This window comes from Phyllostomus hastatus, unplaced genomic scaffold (assembly GCF_019186645.2).
Source record: "Phyllostomus hastatus isolate PE091 unplaced genomic scaffold, TTU_PhHast_1.1 phas_contig_34, whole genome shotgun sequence".
Classification (NCBI taxonomy): domain Eukaryota; kingdom Metazoa; phylum Chordata; class Mammalia; order Chiroptera; family Phyllostomidae; genus Phyllostomus; species Phyllostomus hastatus.
Window position 1 is genome coordinate 13999723 of NW_025333857.1, and position 4674 is coordinate 14004396.

A 4674-nucleotide genomic window follows, 5' to 3' on the forward strand; every position below is an offset into this window, starting at 1 on the left:
AGCAATCTGAGATGGCTGCTACTTGTGCTGGGCTTGGAGATTCCCAAGCAAAGCCAACCTGTGAATCTAGGCTGCTAGTTCCAGGCCTTGGGCTTGCTGAAGTCCTCTATTACTTGTTTGAAATTATTTAGGCATTTGTGAAGCATGAGCCAAGACCAGCCATTCATATGGAAAAGCAGCTTGAGTGGGCCTGTAAATTGTGTAGGGCAGAGTCTCTGGGGATCTCCAAGGCAGGCCAAAGAGTGTTAGCCAGGTTGATGGAATCTTAGATACAGCGCCAGCCTGCCAACACTGGGGGGGTGGGCAGAAAAGGGACTATGGCCTCTGCTCATCTTGATGCCAGACACCTCGGCCTCCCCCTGCATGCCGCTGGTGCTACTCAAGCCACCACCCTGGCACCAGAGCCCAAAGGGAATGAGTCTGAGTAGGTGTGTGGTTTCATTAAGAGGAAGTGCTTGGGGCTCCAGCAGTTTTTTCCACTGACTCAATCCCCACTGGTTTTTGCAGCCAGAAGTTGTGGGGGATTATCTTCCTGGCACTGGAACCCTGGACTGGGGGCCCTGGAACCCTGGGCTGGGGGCCTTGGTATGGGGTTGGGACTCCTCACTCCTGACATATCCCTCCCAAATTTTCATCCAGCACACATGGATGTGGGACCAGCCAGTTCTGTGTCTGCACCCCTCCTGCCAGTCTGGATGGGTGTGGTTTCTTTAATTCTGTAGTTGTCAGACTTCTGTTTAACTCAATTTCTGTCGGTTCTGAATGATGGTAGTTCTATATTTTAGTTGTAACTTTATTGTGATTGTGCAATGAGATAAGCCCTGTCTGCTTACCTTGCCATTTTGACCAGAAGTCTCAAGGTTTTATTCTTAAAATCATATAGCCAAGGGTGTTTTGATAGAGGTACTGAATCGTAATCAACAAGAAACAAGGTTTTAAAATTTGTAACAATAGCTTTGTTCTTAAGAACCTTAACAGAAACTAAGGATGGATGTTTAATCTGATTAAAATGATCAGTAATGGAATATTGTAAAGGTTAACTTTGTCAACCTGACAGGGCCACAGGGTGCCTAGACACCTGGTCCCACATTATTCTCAGTGTGTCTGTGTGGGTGTTTCTGCATGAAATTAGCATTTGACCAGTCAGCTGAGTAAAGCAGATTGTCCTCCCCAGTGTGGTGGGCCTCACCCAATCTGTGGAAGACCTGACTAGGACAAAAAGGCTGAGTAGGAGGACACTCCCCCTGCCTGTGCTCAGGGCGGGAACAGGAGCCCCCTGCCTTCGGGCTCATCGGCTTGCCTGGGTCTCCGGCAGCTGACTGCAGATCATGGGACTTCTCAGCCCCCATAATGATGTGAACCACTTACTTAGAATCTGTCTCCTTATCTCTTATAATGAATCATATAAACATCTATATATGATTATGTGTAAAGCACGTGTGTATATAATATGTGTGTGTATACAGATATGTATACATATAGGCATATACACATGTAGCCTACTGGTTCTGTTTCTCTGGGGAATGCTCACTAATATGAGTATCACGTTGATACTAACTGGTATGAGTTATACACAGAAAGTCTATTTACAAATGACCACTTCTTGAACCTTTCCCATTTTAAGAAACATTTCACACACTTGAAATAGGAGTAAAGGGGAAAAGCAAAGGACTTAGTGAAAGCTGTTCTTAATGTTCTTTACAGAAAAGTTTCTACAGATCCACAGGGGTCCACACTGTGCTGGTGGAGCACGTTCGACCGATGAGCGCTCCTTAATTCAAGCTTTAGCTGATTCCTCCAACTGTCGCAGAACTGAGCTTCTCCATGGGCAACTCTCTCTCTTTTTTTTAAAAGTGCATTTTTTTATTACACTGAAAAAATGACTACTAATAATCATGCCTTATGGCTTAATCCTACTGAGTTAAGAACACTAACAATAATTTGTATACAACAAAATTTCCTAAACACAATATATGATTTTTACTTACACATTTAAGACAGATTATATATTTATGGCTAAGAAATAACCTTGAACATTTTAAACAGCAGAACCATACAAAACAGTTACAACTGATAAGAACACTAAAAAAGTGCCCTGTGTTTTTATCCCATAGATACACCATAGGAAACCAGGTTAAGAAAACTTTTAAAAATATTTTGTATATTAAGCGCTGACTGGTGTGGCTCAGTGGATTGAGTGCCAACCTGTGAACCAAAGGATTGCTGGTTCGACTCCCAATCAAGGCACATGTCTGAGTTGAAGGCCAGGTCCCCAGTAGGGGGCACATGAGAGGCAACCACATATTGATGTTTCTCTTCCTCTCTTTCTCCCTTCTTTCCCCTCTCTAAAAGTAAATAAATATAATCTTTTAAAAATGTTTTGTAAGCTCTGGCTGGCATAGCTCAGTGGATTGAGCACGGGCTGCAAACCAAAGTGTCTCGGGCTCGATTCCCAGCCAGGGTACATGCCTGGGTTGCAGGCCATAACCCCCAGCAACCGCACATGGGTGTTTCTCTCTCTCTCTCTCTCTCTCTCTCTCTCCCTCCCTTCCCTCTCTAAAAATAAGTGAATAAAATCTTTTAAAAAATTAAAAACAAAATTCAGCAATCAAGATAAATAATATTTTAATGCAATATTCTAAAAGATCGAAGTCAATGCAAAAAATTCATGACGTACAAAATATCAAAATTTTAATAAAGATAAGATTGGCATGTAAAAAAATGTTTTGTATATTAGCAATGAGTTTTTTTGGGAGGACAGAGAATAACAGTTTTTCCTTTGGCTAAGACAGTCAGCAGTTTGAAGTTATTAAACCCAGAAGGCAGCAGCCCCCGGGGGAGCCAGAGTTCTGCGGCAGGAACCCAGTGTGGGAGCACTCCTGTGTCTTCACTCCCTGCACAATGTTCACTTGAGGTTCCCGTCATGAAGGAGCTGCTGCAGTCACTTCTGATTCAGAAGGATAGTCATTGGATGGTGTGACTTTGTCATCTTATTCACTGTGATGAAGGATAATTTGTAAAGTGCTTTTCCATTTTAAAATGTAAATGTCTATATCCCAACAGACGAAGTGGCAGGCATGCTGGGAGTCTGAAGGTAACACCCGCTCCCGCCAGTCTGTGGGCCCTGTGAGCAGAAGGCGTGGAGGGTGTCTGAGCAGCCTGGAGTTCCGCGTCAGTGGCACCACAGAGTTCATCGTAGTCACCTTTCTATTGCTAACTGTAATCATAACTGTATTCTTTTTTTCCTTGGTATTATAATCTTACTGGAGGCTTTTCATTAATACCTTATTCCTATGAACAAATTTGGAGCACAACATATCATCCTCCAGGTGTGAGGGTGGAAGGCTGCAGGCAGGTAGCAAGAAGAGTGCACACACCTTCCCCTCGTTTTTCAGGAACCCAGGCTTGCCCAGCATAAAACTGTAGCTTAACCCAACCTTCTGTGTCTGCAGGGAGACTTCGCCCATGGACCGCACACCACCTGACAGCAGAGGCCCCTTGTAGTGACCGCACTGTCTCCATCTGCCCAGCACTGGCTGCAATTCTGCTCCAGGAGGCAAACACAGCTTCTGGCGGGGAAGTTGTCACGACAACACTGTCCATTCCCTCAAGGAGAGCAGCGGCCCCTCCAAGACCAGGCACCCTCTCCTCAGGGGTCGCAGTCACTTCAGAAAGACCGAAACTTTCTAGAGTCATTCCCTCCTTTTCCATTTTCAATTTCCTTTTCGATTCTGTCAACACCCTGGCCTCCTTTGAGAAGACAGGAATACACTTTTGATCGCGGTAAGCATATTCACACAGCCTCTCATATGCTTCCACTTTAAGCCTTTGGTGCTCAGCTTTAACTGCTGGCACCAAGCCCTCACGATGTCTCAGTGAAGCAGGTCAACTGGTGGCAATGTAAGGAACAGCAGGGGAATTGGTATCTTTTTCCGAATTCTGACTCTCTTACTGTCTTGTGCCATCTCTTGTGGAAAGGAAGTTTTGTCATCTTTCACAGATCTTTTCTGTTTGGTTTCCTTCCCTGAGGTTCTTTCTGGTCTTGATTCACCAGCAGCCTGATGTTCCTCTTCAGCTTTTACTGGTTGGAATTTGGAAGCTATTTCCTCGGCTGCCTCAACTTCTTTTTGGAGTTACACTTCTTGCCTTTCGAATTTTGCATATTCAGAATAGAACATGAGGTTGATTAAAAGAAAATCTTCTTACTTCTGATATGGCCCCTGGCCCTTTATGGGTGTCTCTTAAGAGATAAAGCTGACTCCAGATATTCCATGGACCATTTACTGAGATATAAACGTAGAAGTTCTGGAAGTCTCATAGATACTAAGCAAAGAAAAAAAATTGTGTGGAGGCCAAAAATTCAGAATGCGGACAGCACACTCTGCTGCTAAATAAAGAAAAACAAGACGGCCCCGGCTGGGTGGCTCAGCTGATCGGGGCGTCATCCTGTAAACCAAAGGTTGCAGGTTTGCTTCCCAATCAGGGCACATAGGAAGGCAATTGAATGATGTTGCTCTCCCTATCTGTCTCTCTCTCTTCTGTCTCTCTAAAATCAATAATTATGTTCCTGGGAGGATTTTTTAAAAAGCAAACAATCCATAAGATAATCTTCAAATTCATTTTCCGTTGTTAAAAGTCAAGGCAAAATTATATTCAAATTGATTTTTAGGTACG

General features: G+C 43.9%; 1 pseudogene; it reads right to left on the bottom strand.

Annotated features, from left to right (window-relative positions):
- Window positions 1-3260: 3260 nt before the first annotated feature.
- On the bottom strand, window positions 3261-4162 carry LOC123820231 (annotated as a pseudogene).
- Between the last annotated feature and the right edge of the window lie 512 nt (window positions 4163-4674).